We start from the raw sequence: 24248 nt of genomic DNA on the forward strand, positions 1-24248 counted from the left end.
ATAGTCCAATTAATAATGAAATTATCTTATTTCCAAAAAATTGTTTTTATTTCATTAGAGATACTTTTTTCTTTTTTAATTAAAAAACGTTATTCACTGGAAAACATTTTTTTAGTTTAATAGTGTCAAATAAGAACTGACTCATCTCGCAGATAATACGGTTCCCATAATAATTTTAATTGATATTTCAATCGTCGAAGATCACAAATGTGACGGTCATATTTTATTAAAAGCACGCTCGCTTTTGTGAAAAACTCCAGGTAAATATCTGCACGTTTTCGACCGCAACCAGAAATTGAACCTTCTATGTTGTAAACCACCTTTTCACTAAAACTTTTTGATTACCGAGCGACGAGTTGCGAACGTGAGCCTTTTTCGTTGTTTTTGCACCCCATTTGTATCTCCTTTTTGTCGCCGTGTCATTCGTCTGTTAACATTGTTCTGCTTTGGCACTTTGTAAAGTCGGACCTTTTTATAATTTCGGTATTGCGGATATTTTTATTAATTAACCATTACCGTTTACAATATGTCTTTATACGCGAATGTTGGTTTTTATGAAGACATATCGGTTAATTTATATAAAAATACTTTTCATTTTATGTTTAATTGCTAATTACTGATAATTTTTGTCAGTTATTTGAAAAAATTGAACAAATATAATAGTATGTGGTCTGAATACTAAATGAAAGCTGGTTGTTGGCTAAGTAGTCATGTGCCATGACCAAAAAGACTAGTAAGGAAGGAAAAGATGAAATTATATAGATAAATATTGATATATTTTGCAGACTAAGGTGCTAAGTGTGAATGTACAGTTCACTTTAATCGTGCTCCTTATTGGAATTGTAGATTTGTCTTTGGATTAAAATGGTTTGCAATGGATGACTGCGGATAGTCCCCAACAATGTAACTGAGATGTAAAAAAACAGGGTATTCGACCACTCGTGAATGAACATAATTTTCCATTAAGACCAAGTTGGCGATGGGTTCTATTAAGCGCCATGTAAGTTAATGCTCGACAAACCGCTGGAGACCAACTATCGTTGGAAAAGGACGTGTCTCTTTCAAATCGCTCACTTTTGCATGAATTAAACATAAAGGTTGCGTATTATAGATACATTAAAATGGACGTCGGACGAATGCTAATGCAATTACCGTCTAATTAAACGTTTTCACCAACTATGGACGTTCACGGCTATTCGAATTCTGTCGATCAGCAGAATTTTGATCGTTTTTAATTAGCTCGAAAAGTGAGGCTCGCGCATATTGCGTCCAACCATAGTGACGCATCTAATCACTTTGTGATGGTCTGTAAATGGTGTGTTTTTGCCGTATGTTTCCCAAAAAAAAATGCAGCAATTTAGAACTTGTTTTATTAGAATAATTGCTATTTGCCTTATTTGGGCACTCGTTAAAACTGCTTTTTCTGGTTCATTAAAGGAACAATGTAAAGTAAAAGCAAAAATTTTCAAGATATTTGTAATTAGTTTTGTTGTAAATTGAAAATTTTTGACTGTTATTCGAAGTTACCAACTAACTTAAGATATACCATATGAAATAGTTTTATTGGTAGGTAATGTAATCCTATTAAGCCAAATATAATTGATTAATTTCAGTGCAGTTATTTGCCTTTTTTCATAGTTTCTTCCACAAAAATGTTTTAAAGTGGTAAATTTATTGGTCCCTTTGATTTTTTGTTGACGCGAAACTGAACAAAATTATTGGCTGGATTTTCTGAAATTAATCACACCATAGACATATTTTACTAAATTAATGAAAAAATTGAATAACTAGTACGGCCCATTACCTTTTTAACTCAATTTTAATGAATAACGCATCAAAACATTTGTAAAATATTACATATAAGTTTGATTAAAATTAAAAATCATATTAATTAAAATTAACAGGTAACATTGTATTAAAATATGAAACATATGAGAATATCAAATACCAGCATACTAGTTAGAACATAAGCTTTAAACAGTATTACTCAATAATGTCATTAGTTTATTAGATCAGAAAAAATAAATTAACTGATAAAATGATTTTTAATTCTGTAGACTTGTTATTATTAAATGTTTTGTGAACCAAGGTGTTGGTTGGTTAATGTTAGGGAATATTTGCTGACAGAGAAAGACTGTGAAAGAAGTGCCTAAAGGTAATTTTTTAGACGTTGAAACTAAACCGCATTTTAATACTTTTGATCCTTTCTGAAATGTCTACCAAAACTGACAAATTTCGAAAATATGTACTTTTTTTGTTGATAATAGGTAAAAGATACGTACTTTAATGTGTATGTAACTTTTTTTTACTTCAAATGGGAACTGTAACTGAATTGGCATTCAAATTATCACCAAAAATCAAGATTTCCAATATTATAACCTTTGACACATAAAATTACCTTTAGTCAAGATATAATATTTTTGAAAATTTCGTGAAACAACATATGATAAAATAACATAAATAGAATAAATTAACATTCACGATCTCTTTGTTTCATAGACAAATTATAGACTAGAAATATCATTATATATTATCTAAATACATATAATATATAACAAATTATTTTTAAGGGAATTTGATTTTTTTTCGATATTCTAAAGGCAAACTCAACTCCATTTGAAACAAAAATACCTGTCGAAAAAAATTATATATATATTATATACATTTTTAAAATCTCTCAAATGTTAATTTTAGTAAATATTTCAGAAACAATCGGAGACCTATATTAATTTTTCTGGTCTGGAAATATTAACCAATTTAGGACATCCCGTACTTCCATTATCAATTAATACAATTTTTGTAATTTTTTGGCGACAAAAATTTAAGGACATGTTTAAAGTTGTTTTAACCTAAAATTACATTAAAATCCATTTATAATAAATAATGGAAATGTTTTCATCTTAAATAAAACACACTGTATATTATAAAATAAATTTTTCAATTTTTTTTTAATTATCGATGATTTTTTGAAATAAATTTATAAATAAATTATTTTTTCATTTTAGTTATATTATTGATAATTATTAATTAGACAAAACATTGAAAATATAAATTATTTTTTAAAAGCTGAAACCTCTTTAGTTTTATATGATAACTTGTATCAAGATTAATTTAATTGTTCTTCATAAAAGTATCACGTATTTTTCATAACCATTGTTACCACTGAATTTCTCAATATCAGCGTCATAAATGAAATTAATACCTCAGTCCCGTTTATGCGGCGAATTCCAAGACTTTAATCTCTTCATCTAATCGCGCTGCTTAATAAATAAATATTCATCAAACGAGCAGTCAGTAATTTAATATACATAGTATAATCTCTACCCATTAACGATCATTTTTAACTCGTGGATCATTAGCATATCCGTTCCGCGCAGGGAAATTATCCAGCAGAGAAAACTCAACTTTATGTTTTCTTGTTATGCCTATTAATTTAATCCGTACAAAGGCAATCATTTAATTATTAAACACAGTTTTAATGGCAATATAAATAAAAATGATACTAATTAATCTGAAGTCCTACTAATGATCAAGTTAATTATTCATAAATTTAAGGATAATGGTTAGTCTCAATTGTGCGCTTTAAATTATTATTGTTTTATCTCATAGCCAAATTGAAATTATTGTTTATAGTATCATTAAAGGTAATAGGTATAGTAAATTGATAACCATCTTCATTAAATACAATAGAAAGCAGTCCTATTTCATTAAATACGATTGACGAATTTATAACAAAAGTGGATATTTAACTTTATGATATTAAATAGTTATATTGGAAAATCCATTCTAATCTAAACCTATCAATTACTTTATTTTAAAAATAACCCCTTCTGTCCCCCTAGATTTAGCTAAAATTTTGACTATTAAAAACTAACCAAGTAACTTTTGACTCTTGAAGTTGTTTTGAGTAACCTTTACAAAAAATTACAGATTTATTTCTCTTTTATCTATTTTCTTTCAACCTAATTTTGTTTTTATAACACTACTTTACAATGAAAACTCTATTTTATATCTTATTTGGGTCACATATATTCCTATTTTTTTAAGTTATAAACGTACTCAAACAGTTAGAGTTTCGATAGAATGACAAATAACAAATGAGGTATAGTTGAAGAAATTTCAAATCAATCAAAATAAAAAAAATATTTTTTAACACTTTAGTAAAAATATTACTATGCCAAAAATGGCATTCATTTACTTTTTATTTATGCCTGTACATATCATTAGAAAAAAAATAAACATTAATGGAGTCAATAGACTAGATAATTTTATCTGATAACATGAACCTTGATAGGTATAATAAAATATATGATATAAAAAATAAAATAGAACAGGAACTGTAGTGAATATAATATTCCTAATTTAAAACCAAGTGTTGAAATAAACTGTAAACATCGAATAATCCCCTCCAAACTAGTTGAATTAAATAGCCCAAGGTATGCGAGACCACATATTAAATTGTCGTTAGCTCCAAGTCTATCCACTGATAAAAACAGTCGGACGAGCCGATTCACTTAGAAGAGCTTATCGGCCGACCTCTGGCATGAATATGTAATAGCATCATCTTCGCAATGATCACTAAATTACACGTACTTAACAGCAATAAAACCATTCAGCATTCATGTGACGCTTTATCGGCACATAACAATGCGGTGGCGGAGAGGGCGGCCGCCCATAACCCGACCGGCAGTCATCTTCGGCGTAATGGGGCGATCGTGCCTTATCAGCCGCCACGCCGCGCCAGCTTCGAAAGAGATACGTACGAAAATCTACGGGGCGAACTGCCGACGTGCACTTCAACTTACGACCGTTCCCGTAATTGTGGGGCCCATTATGTTTCTGCGGACGCCGACTATTTATTACGGCAGGTTTTATCGGGGGAGCGGCTCTCCATGTACGTGGGGATGGATGGACATTCTTTTATGGCAGCTTAATTCGATGGGAATCCAGTTCAGGTCGCGAAATGAAGTAAACACAAACGGAGACAAGATACGACGGCATGATGGGAACTCCATTTTCTTGTTTCACTTTCAAATTTCAACTTTATTGCGGTCGGAGTTAACTCGAATTGTAATTTTCGAATAATCAAGACACGTCAGGTTATCTTTTATTCAGTGACTGAGACGGATAAACAGAAGATTGTTTGTTTGTTTTAGAAATATTCAATATTCAAGCATCAAAATAATGTGATCATAATACAGATCATAATTGTATGAATGTATTTTAGACATTTTATGAAAAGTGTTAATTTTTTCTATTAATTTGAAAATATTTTGTAATTACAAAGAATAAATATATATTTTTTTAATTGATTGTCATAATCAAAATGCTTTTGTTTCCATTTTTCTTGTGACAATTATTTTTAAAAATGTTTTTCAGGAAAATAACAGTCTCAAAAAGCTTAAGATTAAAAATTAATTAGTATTTATATGACAAACTTAAAAAGTGAACATTCTAGGTGTAATTTGTGGACTTGAAAAAACTTTGTCATGGTTATGTGGCTCAATACTTCCATTTCAAAGATCTCGGTCCCATCAATATCAAAGACTAACTTCTATGGAGGAGACTTCCTTCATTTATCGGGGTAAAATATTGGATGACTAAGTTTAAACGAACCTGCGGAGATTAACAATGCAAACGAAGACCAAATGAGAAATAATTAAAACAATATGGATGATTGTGGACTAAATGTGCGTAGTTTACCAAGAATATGAATGGAGTGAGTGCCATGTTTCAGAGCCAAAAAGTCGAATTTTTCCTTCCATTCATAACAACGACACCAAAGAAGCCGAAAACAATTCCGTCTGCTGGAAATATGATGGCCTTAGTTTTTTTGGGATATGTATAGGATAATTTTCATCATAATTCAAAAAGAAAAAACGATCAATGGTGAGTGTTATGTGAACATATTCCAGCGGTGAAAGAGAATGTGAGGCTCTATCATGAAATTCGTATTTTTTCTTCATGCGTTCGATTGGCCAGATTTAGCTCCGTTGGACAATTTTTCATGTTCAAAGTAGTTCTAGATGTAGTTAACTGTTGATGGTTATTTTTTCATTATAAACTGGGTAGATAAAAGGGGACAATACAGAGAAATAAAATTTCTTTTCCTGAGTTTTTTTGTATTTTCTTTGTTAGGTCGGATACTTCGCAATTGTTCTCATATCTCACAAGATAATAGTATTTGTGTTTTTTGATGATCTTAATTAAACGAATGGCCAGAGACATCAGCATGTTAAATATACATAAAAATATATATTAAAAGCTACATATTTTTCATTTATATGATTCATTTTGTCTTCAGCCTACCCAATTTTTTCTAAAATATATAAAAGAATAATTTAAAATATTAAGTAAGTAATATTTTTTTATTATTATTTTACAATTCTATTTAATATTTTATAATTCTATAATCTCAATTGATTTATCATCTACTATTCTTATTAAATACTGTTTTTCTCTAAACATAAAAACTAGAAATAGATCAATAGAAAATTATTAAACAAATACTAGAAAATATTCTAATTATTTTAAATTTTGTTTATTTTATGATGTCATTTCCAGTTCTTTACAATATTTTGGGATATTGGAAAACGTCAGTATATTATTTATTTCTTTTTTTACTTGAATATTCATTTAGTAGTAATAACAATTAGTTATACTTTAAAAAATTGTTTAGAAGTAACTTTTAATTTTTAAAAGAAGAAATAATTAAATGAATTGATTGTTCATCCTAAGATGTAATAGCCAAAACCAAACAGGTTTTAACTGACAGTTTTCTGTGTCTTCTTAATGATCTAATTTTAAATTTTGGATTCGATATATTAATCAAAATTGTCCACATTACAGCGACATCTATTTCATTATTAAAATTTATATAATTCAATTTTTCTTTCTTTTGTTAGATAATTCAAAATTATTGGATGAACAACAAAGATACCGATCGATCCTTAGCAAGTTGAAAACACACTTATAAAAATCGTTTTAGGAACAACCCGATTAAAATCAGCAACGAACGAAACCCGTATAATTAGTATAAACAGCCGAGGTTAATATTTGACACCGGGCCCGATAAGAGGTTGATATATAATAGAAACAACATTTTTACATACAACACTTTTATTTAGATGCAAATGACCGACTAGAGGTCCAACCATATTACCATATTTCATGAATAATGCACGCCACATTTGTGTTAACTAAATTCATCTCAAAATGTTATATGTATTTATATGGGCTGAGACGTTATCTAACTGTTGGGTTGTAATTTATAATTAACTAAGTTTTACTGATTATGTTGTATGGAACACAATTACTTATTAAGCCGAAAAATAAATGCCTATGGACAGTTTAAATATTATAACTGATTTTGATTTACGTGAAGATTATTTTGTTGGTAAATTGTTTACATCAAAATTGAGGGTGGTGTCACAGTTCAAATTAACATCCAGTTCCGGATTAGTTGTTGATTGTTTTGTATCTAAATTTTAAATTAAATAAGGAATAGAAATATGGTAAAACACTAGTACTAGCCCATAAGAAAACAAAAAGTACAATACATCAGTATAAAACTGGCAACAGTAAAATTTTTATGTTTGACTTTAAACATCAATTATTAATGATAAACAGTGATACTAGAATCTGATCCTACAACTTCTAGATTAATTAGAATTTATTAATTGAGTTCAATCTCAAGTTTCAGCACTACGTTTTGATAACTGTACTGGGTATTTAAACAATAGAGCATATATGAATGATAATCTCTAAAAGTATTAGTTGAAAATGTAGTATCTTAAATTTTATGGTCAAATTATCATATCTAGCAGCTGATGTAATATAGCTACAAAATGTGAAAGATTGAGCGAAAGAAAATTTTCCTTTTGATAATAGCTTTATCGACTTTCGTTGAGCCAAAATTGAGTTAGAGTTTTGCGTTTTTCGATATTCAACGCATTACCATTACTTTACTATAACGGTGCACGTTTATGTGGCAAATTAGAAAGAAAAATTTATTTTTCTAATAAGTCGGCTATCTCAAAAACTTCTTTCTATCTTTTTTTTAGGCTTGCTTTCAATGATAATTAATATTTCTTATAATCTGTAGCTTCCAAGAGATGTAACTATTCCTCTTCTATTATTTTAATTTCTTAATATTCTTCTGAGATAACAAATAACTTTGTAAATTAGTAGCAATAACATTTAAACGAGTTAATTACAATTTTTTCATTGCCCCATATTCCATTTCAAAGTATAAAAACGTTGCCGTTGTATAACGATATATATTAAATTCAGTCTCACGTCTAATTAAGTCATTTAACAATTAATTATACTTAATTGCGGAATAAACACGTTAACAAATATTTTGGCGGCGTCCGCGGTAATTATGAATTAATCACTATTAATATATTAATCAGGCCGCGAACTTTCAAACCAGTATTCCGATGTCCGTCTGACAACTTTACTAGCCTTGAATCGATTGACTTGCTCGTGAAATTTCGTTCCTTTTGTGTGTGTGTGAGTGTTTTTTGTAATACTACTATTTTTGTTTTTTTTGTCCTTCTTGTGACCGCGGGTTTTGTAAGTTACCATGCTGAGCGGTTCCTAAATAATATTATTCAGAACGCTACAAAAAGGAGAAATGTATACCAGAAAATTTATCATGCGGTTCGACGAAAAAATATCATTTCTTTTAATAACAGGTCTTTTCTTAGCAAATGTTCGTGACTCTTTCACAGAACCGACCAAATTTCTGTCTGATAATGAGCCGGACGGAATTAAGTCTGACAATTAAAGAGTGTCATTAATCTAGGAATTCAAAGATGTTTGCATCTTTTTTTTAGTATAAAAAGACTTTTGTTGCGTCTACATTTATTATCAACGACTAACTAATTTTAATTTGTACACAATTATTTATTCTCCTGTAAATATTAAAATACTGAAAATTGATTTAAGTTTTTAACGTTGATCTTTATCTAAAATAGTATAACACTGTTTAAAATCCAAGTCGGGAGAATTCATGACATGAGAAAAAAATGTTTATAGAAGTTTATAGAACTGAAAAAATAAATGAACCTCAGTTTTGACGCCCTCTTCAGAATTCAAAATTCATTTATTAAGTAAAAATTGGTCAATGACAAAAAAATAATAAAGACAACATGATATATTTGACCTCTTTTTTGGATGAGGTAGAATCTCCTATTTAATATTTTAAAACTTACTAATGCGAAATGTTGTCTTGTGGTGAAGAAGTAAATAAAGTGCCTTTTCTATTGACCAAAGAAGCTGGAAGTAAGTTTTTCATGAATTTGGTCAATGAGCGAGTAGTAGACTGTTGACTTCTTGGTTGGTAGTCAATAAGTAAAATTCGATGTGTAGTATAGATATACCACAGTTATCAAAATCTGCCTTTGTTTAGTTTAGATTGTTCCACCAGGCTCGCCAGCTTCAACTCATTGTCCAGATCGGCGAGAATTGTCGTCATTAACTCGCTTTTACGCCTAATTTTGTTATCATCAATTTATTTGTTGTTGTTTTTGTTGTTTTAAACCGAACTCGTAAGACAATTTGCAGGAATTATATCACAATTTTTAAAAATTTTACATATGATGTAAAATGAATAGTACTGTTAGAAAAAGAATAAAAGATATTTCAAATAATATATATAGTTTAATACCAAAATTTTAAAATAAAATATAAATATTTATTCAAATAAATCACACACGCACAAAAACGTAAATTATTCTTTCTAGTATCTAATATTAATTAATAATTTGTGAAGCAGGTGTTATATATAACAATTTTTCTTTTTAAACTTCTTATTATTACTCCTGCTGCGAGACGAAAATGATGGTACATATCTGTTTTTAAAAAATTGTACCATACAATTGGAAATGATTATATCAAATAAAAAGTTTAAACATTTTCTTGTAGTAGGTAACATTTTTTCAAAATAATTATGGTTTTAAAACATCTCTAAAGCAATGAAATCGTTTAGTGATTAATTCATTGGAGCTAACAATTAAGAATTTTTGTGGTTCTTCCTTAACTGAAGTCTGTACATAATTAAGATTTCTATAAAATACTAGTAACCTAGATTTGGTATCTTTCAGTGCAAAGTATCATAAATAAAATACGAAACTCTTGACCAGACTGTTGTAGTAGGAAAATCGACTAAGCGACGAGAAACAAGATGAAACGAGACTGATATTCTGGTCTGGATATCTCAGCTTCACTATTTATATTCTTGGATACACTCTAACAATGAAAACAACAAATAATACAAACTAATTAATTAAATAAATAAATTTTCAATATTTTGTACATACATATTGATAATAGTCTCTTTGAGCAATACGATAAACTGAATAATGAATGAAAGTAACAAAATAAACTTTCATCATTAGTTTGAGCTTGGCCTGGATAAATTGTTCAACTCTGCTGTAATATGAAATTTATTCCAAGATATAATTAATAATTTATTTTAATTACCATTAACATTAGTTAAAACTAGAGCCTGTTGAGCAGATATATTAATTTTATATTAATCAATAGTGTGGTGTTTATTTATATATAATTATTAATTTGTAAAGATTTAGAAGGGACCCGTTGAAATTGCTGAGCCTAATAAGAAAGTTCGAGCTGATGGTTATGAAAACATAGGGTTGATGATATGGTTATTAAGTCGAAATTTATGGACAAGTTTAAATGTAAACCAGTTTGCGCCGTTCCCGCGGAGTTGTTGAGCACGCGGAGCGAAAATATTGGTTGGTACCATAAAAGCTAATATAAATTTGAGCGAATGAATTTTATGGTAGTTGCGGGTATTGGCCGGGATCCCGTGGCGGCAGAATTATACGTAAGGGATCGAGATGATAAGTAAGAGATAGGCAGCTGTGCCGTGCCGCGGTTAATTTGGTGGTGTTGGCCATGTTCGGCTTATAAAGGAGGCATTTGAACAAGTAAAACAAAACGCGGACCACCCAAGTTGAAATCTGTGATTGCGACCGAAAGGCCCCTCATTGGCCGAGAGCCACTTAACAGACTGTGTCTCGATTAGTGCCGTTTGTATCGCCGCTCTCTCTATGTTCGGACTTCAACATATCGCAAGATTACCTGTCCCGGGACGGGGCCCCGCTTTATTAATTTATTAAATAGCCCCGGTACGGCTTTATGTTACCGAGCCACGGCACCCCACCTACAACAGCGCCATTTTTTATCGAAGGGCATCTCTCGATTTATGCGCTGCCCGCTCCTGCTCCTCGCCAGTTCCCAATTCTTTATTTAAAGGGATACGAGCTAGTATCGCTCCGCGCCTACTGAATTATGGCCCTGAATAACATTAAGCCACTAAACACCCGGCCGCGTAGCCGTGCAAGATACCAATCCTATTACCCACTTCCATCTTTTTAATTATGCGTGATCACACTACAGCCGATTTCAATTTCGGATCTGAATGTTATATCTAATCGTGCTGTGTGTTTATTTTTCCGTTTAACATTACCATAATCCGTCGGTCAAATTAATTATTTGCAAAGATCTTTGTTCGGCTGGTGTGACTTTGAATACTGGTCTGTGTGATCTTGACTGGGAAGTTAAGCGTCCCTAATGGTTAAAAAATAGTTCGTATTTTATCCCTTGCTAAATTTATACGTTGGGTTATACACATATTCATACCTGACTCGATTCCAATTATAATTTAAAGGATTCCCAATTTGGCTTTAGATAGATAAAAAAACTGATTCAAATATCTAGAATTAAACACGTTGATTTACGCAAACAGCATTTTACATTCTCTGACTGTCTGTGGATTATCTGCAAAAACTGATATTTGTCAAATTACGAAAAAATGTATTTTTTTATTTTTAATAATTTGAATTGTGACGCTGATAATAAAAATTTTAATGACAGCAACGATTTTGAAAAATATGTGATACTTTTGTCTACAACAAATGAATCTTGATACAAACTATAAAACTAGAAACGTTTCAATTTTCGAATTGTTCTCTCCTTTTTCATTATTCTGTTTAATCAATGAACATAAATTATAGGTTAAATATTTCGAGTGAAAAGAATAATATAAATTATTAGTTTAAATAATGGATGGATTCAATATTTAAAAATTTCTTAATAAATTCTTGAAATTTAATATTTAATATACAGTGTATACTTTTTAAGATGAAAACATCTCCATATTTTTTTTATTTATTGTTCGATTTTAATGTAAAGCTTAAAAATGTAATGTAATGTAAGTTTAAAAAATTCTAACCACGATAAAATATTGCTTTTTTATGTACTTTTTAAGTAATATATTTAATATAAAACACATCTCAAAAAACTCTCTTCTTAATATTTCAAGTTAGTGTGCAATTTTTTTATTTCAAGTAGAAACCCTAATTAGGTTTATCTTTGTATTTCGGAGAATATTAAGCTTTCCAAAAATATATAATTGGTGATAATAAATTATCTCTAGGTCTAAGATGTACTGCTAATTCCGATAAATGACGAGATACTTGTCTTGAAACAAAGAAGGCGTAACAACTTTGTTTATCTACATTTTTAATTGCCAAATGTTATGGTATATTAATAAAAACTATTTTATTATTTTATTGCACTATTTTATTTTGTCAGACATATTATTAACCAATTAAATTATGATTTCCAAAAAAGTGTCTTCAGGACGTTATTTCGAAATGTACCTTTTAGTGTATTTCAGAAGCAATCAATATAAAAATTTTGAAAAATCAATTTTGATCTTTGCATTTTAAACTTATCCGTTTGAAGTTTGATGTGATAAATTGACACTGCTACTTTAAATATGTCTTTATTTCTGATATTTGTTGTTTCTGTACACCCCCTTTATATATTTTAATAATTAATTTTTTAATATAAGTCAAAATTTGGTATATTTAAGAAATATCATTAATAGAATTTAAAATATTGTTAAAATATATATTTAGTTTTAATTTTCTGATCAAATATTTAAAATTATTACTTCAATGAAATATCCAAACAAACAGGAACATTCAAGTAGGAGGATTTAAGTAAAAACCAACATCGAGACACTAGTTTTAAAACATCATATAAAAGTAGAATTTAATATTATATTTCCTCAAAAAGGCTTTTAACTAATTAATTATTCTCTTAATTATTTTGAGTAAATTTTAAATATATTAATTGTGATGAATGGTGGACCTCAAACACCATTCTATCTTTCAAATTTACATTTCACTCGATTCCAACTATAATATCCATTTCATACCAAATTTGAAAAATGATACTTGTTCCTCTCTTAATTGTAAATCTATTATGTTTGAAGTGCTACCGTAACGTTGCTAATATTACTATACTCTTGCTGCGATTTAATAAAATTTAAGATGATTAAAATTGTTGTCTAAAAATTATATTTTTTTAATTTTCATTTTAAATATTTATTTGCTTTAGTAAATAATATCCGCACAAATAAAAACATTAAATCTAATTCATAAATAGCTACTGTTAAAATTAATTTTGTTATAAGTTAATAAATTATTTTGAATGAATTTAAAATTAATTAATTACGAAAACAACCTACACCAATCTTATTACCTTCCAATTTTTATAATTATGCTTAATTACACTACAAATGATTTGTGTTTAGGTCTATTATTGTATGTTTATTTTTCCGTTTTCTGTTAGCTAATTGCCGAAATCTGCAAAGACCTTTGATCATTTTGTCTTTGACTTTGAATATTGTCTGTGTGAACTTTGTTTCATACTTAAGTGTCTTTCATGGTCACAAACTAGTTCGTGTTCTACATGATATTTAATTTACACGTTTATTAATTGATTTTAATTAATTAATCAATTAATTGTAAAGATAATTAAACCTTTTGTTGAAAATATTTGCGGACCTAATAAAGATTAATTATATAGTTTAAGAAAGATAATTTTCCTTAATTTTTATACCAATAGTAAATATCATAAAATTGAAAATATATAAATCTGAAATTATAAATGATTTTAATAATTATAGAGAGGGTCTCACATTATGACACTGAATTCTGCTTTTACAATTACAATGATTTTTTACAATATATACACTGTTATACAACATATAGTAATATAACAATACAAAATACAATATAGTAATACAACTCATATTTTTTTTGCATCTTTTTTTTTTTTAATTACGGAAGCCCAACCTTCTCAGTAAAATATACAATTTGAATTTGATTTGGCACCAACATTGTATATACACTTTAGTAGTAATTGTTTCAAAACTATTAATAAAAACAAATCTGTAATTCTATTAGAGAAATCTACTATAAATTCATTGCAAAAATCTATAATTCTAATTTTTTGGCCTAATTTAAAATTTTTAGTTTTATATAGAATTATAAAAAGGTATTAAGTAATACTAAATATATACTGATTAAAAACAATATAAAACTGTGAATTAATAATAATATAGAAAATTTTTGAATTTTGTCCGTCACTGTATAGATTAGAGATTATTTATTTGTATTTATTTTCTTTCTTTCCGTTGAATTACACTTTCAGCATATTCCTTTCATGTCATTTATGAAGAGAGAGATTTAATTGATTTTAAATTATGTTTTATTGTACAAAAAATTGATATTATTATTTTAGAACTAGAAATCTAAGTTTTTTATCCTTGAAAATAACTTAGATATTGTTACATACCTATTCAAATGAACGCCCTATTCAAATAATTTTTATATTACTATTACTGTCGAACAATAGTACATTCCATAGATAAAATCATTAAGGATACTTTTTTTTAATAGCAGCATACATATCAACTTTTTATCCGTCCATTTAGCTTTGTCATAATAGGCATATAATAAAAATTCGTCCTTTAACTTGTTACAGACGACGTGAAGTCTAAATTATAGACCAGTCCAGTCATTATGTATGGCCGCCTTTTCAAAAACATTACAAGCAAACGTCCAGGAAAAATGTAATTACCAATCGCATAAATATTTTATTGTCCGCGTTGAATTTTAAATACGGCGCAGTAATTCCTAACAATAAACGCTCATTAAGAGGTTTTCATTAGCTCTCCAGATACGTGATCTACAACTAAAGTGAACTAGTCCTTTATTGTATTGCTTTTCCACGACACAGTCATCCAGCTTAAATTTGTATCTTTGTGCAAAGTACTTATTTATAAAATTAAGGGAATATTCCTTGCTTTATTATTTATTATTGCCCAAACATTTTTTTTGTTCAAAATTTGATTAATGATAATGGCATTGTTTGATGTGTGACTACGGACTGTACGTCAATTTTTCATGCCACAACGTTAAACTTTTGTCATAAAAATAACTCGAACAATGTCTGCGTTGCGGTAAATACAATTTAATTATACAATTAATGGTGGTGTCAATAATGGCATCACGGTATAATGTATTAAACAAGTTATAATTTGTAAAAGCGCTTCGTAATTTACAAAACCATATAATTATCGTCTATATGTACCGGTACATGAACATTAAGCACTCGAAATTACTACAAAAAATAACACAAACATACAGTCGAGGCGAAAGTAAAAAAAAATCGTTTTGGTAAACAGGTACTTCATTTTAACGGCAAAACCTTTTATTATAATCGTTGTTTCCGGTTAACTATTCATTAATTTGTCACATACGTATTTGGCATCGACGTGGATATACACTTATTTTCATAAAAATATGGCTAACTACGTATTTATTTCTTTAATTTATAGAAAAATATAGTAATTATCTTTTACATATTTTCAGGCTAATTGGGCTAAAATTACAGTTACAGTAGTGTTTAAATTTTATGCAATTTTTGACCACTTTCCGCAATTTAAGTAATAACAAATAATTCCAATCCAAGTTTCACATTTTTAATAGTTGGTTTCCTCTCGGTCGAATCTTTAAGAAAAGAGTCCGCGATAATCCACCATCATTTGCTCGTAACTATCTAACCCTATTTAAGTCACATATATTGGTGGAAAAAAGTATGGAATATTTATTTATTTGTTACAAATGTTACTTAATGTTTTCCCCACAAATCTGAACAAATCTAATTTACTGCGAGATCGGTCAATTAATCACAATGATCATTATATACATAGGTTTTTGCTATTTTTTAAAATAAAAAATCAATTTGATCTGGAAAAAAGTCTGGAATATTTAATTAATACTTAACAATAACACGAATAATTCAATATTTTGTGGTGTACCCTTTAGCTTCCACCACTGCTTGGAGTCTTTTACGCATAGAATCTACCAGTCTCTGCAATATGTCGCAGGAATTTGTTGCCACTGTTTCTCTATGGTTTGTACAAGGTCTTGTTTGCTATTGACGTTTTTTATTCGGAATGCGACGGTAGATTTTAGATCTGGGGACTGAGACGGCCATTCAAGCACAGTTAATTTTTTGCGAATATACACAGAACCTTCGAAACAGCACACGTCAATTACTCTTTTCCTAAATTGAAGTGAAAAGTAAACGTTTTGGAACCGACCGAAAATGTTTGTCTTATGAATGAATAAAAATTAATTGAAATATTTCATCGTTGATTTTTTGAAGCAATGCGTTAATATGTTTGACGCCATTCGGACCTTAAACAATATAATTGATTTGAATTGAATTCAATCGAATTTTTTGGAAATATACTATTTTTCTCCAAAATCAAAACAAATTATATTAAAGTTATAGATATTTTCAATTAATCATTTTTCATCGATGGAAATGAATGAAATTTACAGAAATTGGGCAGAAAACATGCACATTCTTCTTTTTCAAAATATTTTTAATTTTTATCTAATCGTGATGTGCTAGAACATTAAATGTTTGTGATTGAATAAGCTACCGATTAACAACATAAAACATGGTAAATATTAGAATTATTTATTGTTGAAATATTAACACAAATGGGGAAAGTGACTGAAAATGTTAAAAATTACATGAAATATCGCTTTCTACAGCTGTAACTTAGTTGTTCTTATTTACTCACCTTTCTAATGAAACATTATTAGTTTCAATTAGTCTTGCCGTTAATTCTAGAAGCCACTTTAAGTAAAATGAAAAACACCAATTTGCCATTTTCTAGGTGAGTGACCCAAAAGGAAAAGAAGGATGATTTTTATTTTCAGCACACCCCAATTACCCCAAAAAATGAAAGAGAAAATTTCTATACTTCGAAAGTTGGTATTTGTAAGCCAGCCACTGTTTACCATATTTATCGATTTATTGTAATTTCATGAAAATTAACCTATTTTGAAGGTTTCCTCCAAGATCCTTTGCATAAATTTCCCATATTGTTAGAAATCAATATATTCAGCTTGTGAAATTTGTAGCATTTACACGACAATAAGTATTTATCTCTTCTCGTGGAGATGTGTTTTAAAATAAAATAGTGCCATTTATTTGAATCACGTAAACTCAAAAGGTCAATTAACCAAGCCTCGCATCACTTTGAAATTGACACGAAAAACATTATGATGTGAAATCCGGTTCGTGAATTAAACATTACTGTAATTATTATGATATTTTTCTTCTGGTGTCAAAAAATGTTCCAGGTAAGTTTTCCAGACCGTGATCGAAGTCCTTGATTAAGAAAACACAGTCATAACGGGATAATTGTACATGGAAAACAATATGATGCATGTCAGTGAGCAATTACCTCATACAATGGGACATTTGAAAGGCCGCACGAACTCTTATTAACGATCTTATTTGTCATTCTTTCAAGTGACAGTAATTAAGATGAATGGTATATCGATATCTCAATAAATCTATCTGCAGTCGCCGTCCATGGATACACAATGGTTTAATTGAACCACCATTTTAAGACTGAAATTACGCACTTTGGTCTTTATTATCTGTTTGTTTACAGAAAAATAAAAAAAAAAAACAATACTTGCTAATTAAGACAATTTATAAAGATCCGAATTGGATTTATAGAGAGTGTGACATAAAAATCATGAAGTCAAACAAGTGGTGTAATACTTTTTTACTTTTTCTTTCTCACTTTTGATTACATTACTGAAAACTAAAAGGAAGAAAACTTCATGTTATCAGTGTATTCAATTTCCAGAAACAAAAATAATACTTTCTAAGAATTTTAGCTATTTATTCAATCACTCAATCAAATTTAAATGAGAAGGAAATTGTAAATTGTTGACTTTAGTCCAACTCCATAAAATGAAAATGGACGTTACATTGATGTGGATAATAAAAACTTTAATTTTAAGATTTAGTAAATAAGATTATGTATCAGGGAATTTCCATATTGAATGAATCACAATATATATTTTATAATAATAATAAAATTGACTTGTCATCTCAACATTACAATTGAGGCTTTCATTTCTATTGTTTACTTCCCCTTGTATATTTGAAATTTTACAAATCTTTATTAAAGTATGTATATTAGGCAAAGTGAAATCAGTTTTACTGGTATCCACTATATTCCATGTTCCTTTAAATTCACTGCATAAATCAGTGAAGTCATATCTTGGAATATATTTCAGTATTGTTCCATAATCTAATGTAAGTACATACATTTGTTGTGCAATTCCTGTAAAATTTATGCGATACACCCTTTCAACATTGTGTCTTAGTTCAAAACTGATCAAAACAAACGTTTAAAATTTTACCGTCATCCAATAATTTATGGTACAGTAACTGATGCATATTTCATTCAACAACATGCCATTATTTCCACAATAAAACATATCGACGACCACAAAATATTAACACACAGTCGCAGTATCATCGCCTAACAGAAAGTGCGTTTTACGGTTCTGCGTCTGATTGATTTATTGACGTAGTCGTTATGTAAATATGAAGTTACTCGAGATATTTATGGAGCAGCTTATTAGCAATTGGGAGATGAACACATTGAAGCAATTTAAAAAGTGATTAATATTAATTTTAAAGCATAATTTTTATTCATTTCTTATAAAATGAGATCCGTTAATTATTATTATTAATTAATCTTTAATTAAATTTTAAGTACTAGATTTTTTTTTTTTTTTTGATATATTATGAAATGTAAAAATGATTTTAGTTCTGTTATTGTGAATTTTGCTCCAGTTGGACTCTTGAATGGAAGTAAAAAAAATGATGTCTTGTAATTTAATAAAAATTATTTATGATAGTCGTTTTAATTTAGTCACTAGGGAAACTGATATGACCACCATATATTAGTTTTTTTTTAAAAAAATGGAATAATTTTTATATATGGAAGAGCCGTAAAAAACACCTTCATCTTGAATGAAAGTAAAAATTTGGTTTTGAAAAAAAAAAAATGTTAGTATGAATAAATTTTTCTTTAAATTTGATATGTACTAAATAGCCCAGAAACAAAATTTTGCTGCCTAAGTTCGATTTAGTAATTATAATGTTGTGGGGTAAAGAAAGAAGATTGTAATAAAAAATTTGGTAAATGGTTTCAAGATAAATCTAGATAAAGAAAACACAAATTCAGAAAGAAATCTTTATTTCTCTACATAGGTTTTAGCTATAACAGATTCATTCGATCTTTTTCCTTAATTTAATCAATCAAACTCTGAAATCCATAATACTTGCCGTTGTTGGTCTTTTCTTTTTGAAGATAATTAATGAAAGTCATCCCTTGTGCATCCCAAAAAACCAACTCTATAACCTTTCTTCGAGGTGTGAAATGGTGGAGCAAAATCGAAAAACATAAAAACTCTTGTGAGAAATGTGAAAAATGGGTATACATATGTGAGAACTATCTGACATAGAATTCTTCGGAAAAAGAAACTTTATTTCTTTACATAGTCTTATTTTAGTTTGACACACTTTTCCCAGCGATTTTCAATAGCTTCAACACTCTGTTTATAGTAAGAAATGTCAAAATACTCATGAATTTTAAACTCCATTTGGTCAATGTCCACAAAAATAAATGAAAATTATGCGTCTCAAAAAACTGATGCAATCACCTTTCCAGTAGACGAAATTTTTTTCACCTTCTTTGGAGCCCTGTTTCAGTCTTTTAGCCCATAGTTTTAATTTTTTTTCGCCTCAAGTGTAAAATAGTGCACCTATGTTTCATCAATTATTAAGAATCGAGAGAAAAATTCACCTTTCTTGCAAGGGAAACATGGTCAAACACTTAACGGAAACATCTTCACGATTCCATTATTGTTCAGTTGTGAGCAAACGAGACTCCAAACTCGCACACAGCTTTTTTATGTCCAAGTTTTTGGTCAATATGCGAAACCATTGTAAATTTTTTTGACCAAGGAGAATTTAAACCGTTTTTGATATTGAATAAGTCCTTTCAAATGGATGTAATGAATTATATAACAATAACTAAATTTTTCCATGTTTACAAAATTTTCCAAGAAAGTTCATAATTGATGGCTCTGAAATAAGAACTAATTAATATAGTTTTTTAAAGTTATTAACGTTGATACCAAAGTAATAAATAATCTTATATGTACTCTTAATTGGGAAACTAGGAAAATTGATTTTTCTTATAATTTAATGGTCATCTTATAAGCTGAAAAATATTTTCACATTTTTGTCAGTGCAATTTCTTATTAATAGTTTTTTCTATACCTAATTTTTCTGCTTAACTTCGATTTAGTAATTATTATGCTGTGGGGCACAGAAAAAAGATTTTAATAAAAATTTGGTAAATGTTTTCAAAATAAATCTAGATAAAGAAAACACAAATTCAGAAAGAAATTTTTATTTCTCTACATAGGTTTTAGCTATAACAGATTCATTCGGTTTCGCCAAATGTGGTCTTTTTCCTTAATTTAATCAATCAAACTCTGAAATAATTCCATAATACTTGCCGTTGTTGGTATTTCCTTTTTGAAGATAATTAATGAAAATTATCCCTTGTGCATCCCAAAAAACAAACTCTATAACCTTTCTTAGAGGTGTGAAATGGTGGAGCAAAATCGAAAAACACTGATACTTTTGTAAAAAATGTGAAAAATGGGTATACATATGTGAGAACTATCTGACATAGAACTCTTCGGAAAAAGAAACTTTATTTCTTTACATAGTCTTATTTTAGTTTGACACACTTTTTCCAGTGATGTTCAATAGCTTCAATACTCTGTTTATAATGAGAAATGTCAAAGTACTCATCAACTCTAAACTCTATTTGGTCAATGTCTTCAAATCTTTTATTTTATTATTATTTATTATAATAAAATTGTAATGGAACCACATTTTCTTTTTCACCAAATACGGCCGTTAAATAAATGAAAATTATGCATCTCAAAAAACTGATGCAATCATCTTTTCAGCAGACAAAATTGTTTTCACCGTCTTTGAAGCCTATTCCACTCTTTTAGCCCATTGTTTTAATTTTTTTTCGCCTCAAGTGTAAAATAGAGCACCCATGTTTCATCAATTATTAAGAATCGAGAGAAAAATTCACTTTTCTTGCAGGGAAACATGATCAAACACTTAACAGAAAAATCTTCACGATTCCGTTATTCTTCAATTGTGAGCGAGATGGGAGTCACCATCTCGCACACAGCTTTTTCATGTCCAAGTTTTTGGTCAATATGCGAAATTTGATTAACACTTTTTGAACATTGTAAATTTTTTTGACCAAAGAGAATTTAAATTGTTTTTGATATTGATTTGAATAAGACCTTTCAAATGAATGTAATGAATTATATAACGGTAACTAAGTTTTTCCATGATTACAAAATTTTCCAAGAAAGTTCATAATTGATGGTTCTAAAATAAGTACTAATTAATGTAGTTTTTTGAAAGCTGAAATTTAAGTTTATTAACGTTGATACCAAAGTAATAAATAATCTTATATGTACTCTTAATTGGGAAATTATGAAAATTAATTTTTCTGATAATTTAATGGTCACCTTAGAAGCTAAAAAATATTTTCACATTTTTGTCTGTGCAAATTCTTATTAATAGTTTTTTCTACACCTATTCAATTAGTCTGAGATTTGAAATGCTTCCGAGAACCACCTGGTACATTTGATACTAAATTTCTGGCATAATTTAATCATCAACATACAATTTTAAGACATCATTTTGTGTGCATATAAGAATAGTTTCCATACAAAGTGAATTATGCAATATAATTGACTTGTCGTTGGATTATTAAGACAGATCCTGGAACTGAAATAATCCACTCAAGAATACGTAACAATAGCTCGATTTGACATGTGCCACTTGCTTGTCACTCACAATGGCATCGTGCACAACCCTATCTGAATCCGCTTGATGAGGCGAGCCTGCCCGCAGCATCCCACTTCCATCAATCATCCCATATGTCCTCGTTCATCCGACATTCCACATTAGTTGTACAAATTTTAAACGAGGAGATAAACCATCAAGGACGATTTTCGCACCAAGCATGAAGAAAATGCAATCTATATTTTGTAGTGATTGATTTATTATCACTGTGTAAGGTTGCCGACACCTGCAATCATCTGACAAAGATTGTTGATTCGCCGCTGACCTCTCGATGTTAATCGCATCGAACCCAGCCAGTGATTTCTTACATTATATTATTATTCATTTCAATCGTTGTGATTGATCACGGCTTATAACGGTGTGGGCAAATCAGTAAATCAGTTTGCATATCAAAAGATCGGACCTGACGCGGCACCGCGCATAAGCTGTATTTAATTAAAGGTGTGTTTTTGTAATTTCTTTTTTTTTTCGAAACGAATCTACATAAAACGAGGCAAAAAATGAAGTGTGTAATTAAAGTGTGGTTAAATAGTACTCAATTTGTTTTTTTTTCTCACATACTATTTTGTAAAAAGGCAATTGCTGACGACCGGCGGTGTAATTACGTGGTTCTTTTTAAGCGGCCTGAAACGAATCATTAATCAAACTATCTATTACGAAAACAAGACAATGCAATAAAATACGTACGCGTGCTTTAATAGAATATTTTGATATAACTACGTAAAAAAAATTCGATTATGTTCTCTCAAACAGTGCTCATGTTTGGACTGCGTGGACGTTCTAATAGAATTTCAAAGAAAAGTTCTTTGTTAGTAAACTTGTTAAGCAACAATATGTTTACACAGTGTTACAATTTTAGAATTAAAAATAATATTTTACTAATGAATTTATTCCCTCTGATAAAGTTAGAAAAAGTTACCGCATTAGTTCTCCTAATTAAATAAAGTCTTATCGTTAGTATCAACAACTCGCACAAGATCAATTATGTCTTATACCATGTGCATTAATGACATTGATATTTTAACAAGCTCATTATAAATATTAATATGTTAAGTCGTATTTGATGTTATCTGGTACTTTTCACATTTATTCCATGAGTAAGTCAGTCTAGTTGATCACAAGATATAATTTTATTTGGAAAATGTAATTTTTAATATATAATAATATGCAGTACGATAATATAATATTCAATGGATAATTTAAAAATAATTTAATCAATTATGTAGTAGATTGATTTCAGTTGATATCAAAAACATTTTTTTTAACAGACAGAAAGTTTTTGATTGAGCTATTATTCGTCAAAATCGAATTAGAAATAAAAAAGTTACTGTGTTTCCATATTAAATGGCCCACACTGTATATAAGATTTTATATAAAGTAACATAAATACAATAAAACAATTTAAAGAATGCTGAATTTAACAAAGAATTGTTATTGTTTTAATAAAATATTAATTAAATAATGTAAAAAATTATACAGAATATCTATATCACCTCACACAGAGCACATTTTTTATGCAATGTACTTTTATTGTCTTCTTTTAGATTCTCATTAAAGTCGTGTTATAAATAAAAAAAGTTACGGAAGTGTTTCTATTTTAAATGGGTCATACTGTATTTTGTGTTTTATTTACATCATTAAAAATGTTAATTTATCATCACTACTTGTTATTTACTTTTTATTTTTTCACTAATAAATTTTTACTTCTGTTTCTCTACTCATTTAAATAAATTACTTTTTGTAATTAAAACAGTAGTTAACATTTAATTGTTCATCTAATATTATTATTTATAGGATTGTTATTGTTTACTGCCTATTGGAAGATTTTTGAAAACATTGCCATATTTTTTCTTCGTCTATAGTTTTAAAATGTTGATAAAAATGTGATTTTTTTTATTATCTATTTTAAAAATAAAGTAATGAACAAAATTTGATTGTTACTGTTATTTTGATTATTTAAATTTCTTGAAAATATTTGACGGTTCTTATCTACATTTAAATAATTATGAACTAGTTTTCTTATGATCTAAACACATTTAAATACAATATTAACT

Source organism: Aethina tumida, chromosome 1, assembly GCF_024364675.1.
Source record: "Aethina tumida isolate Nest 87 chromosome 1, icAetTumi1.1, whole genome shotgun sequence".
Classification (NCBI taxonomy): Eukaryota; Metazoa; Arthropoda; class Insecta; order Coleoptera; family Nitidulidae; genus Aethina; species Aethina tumida.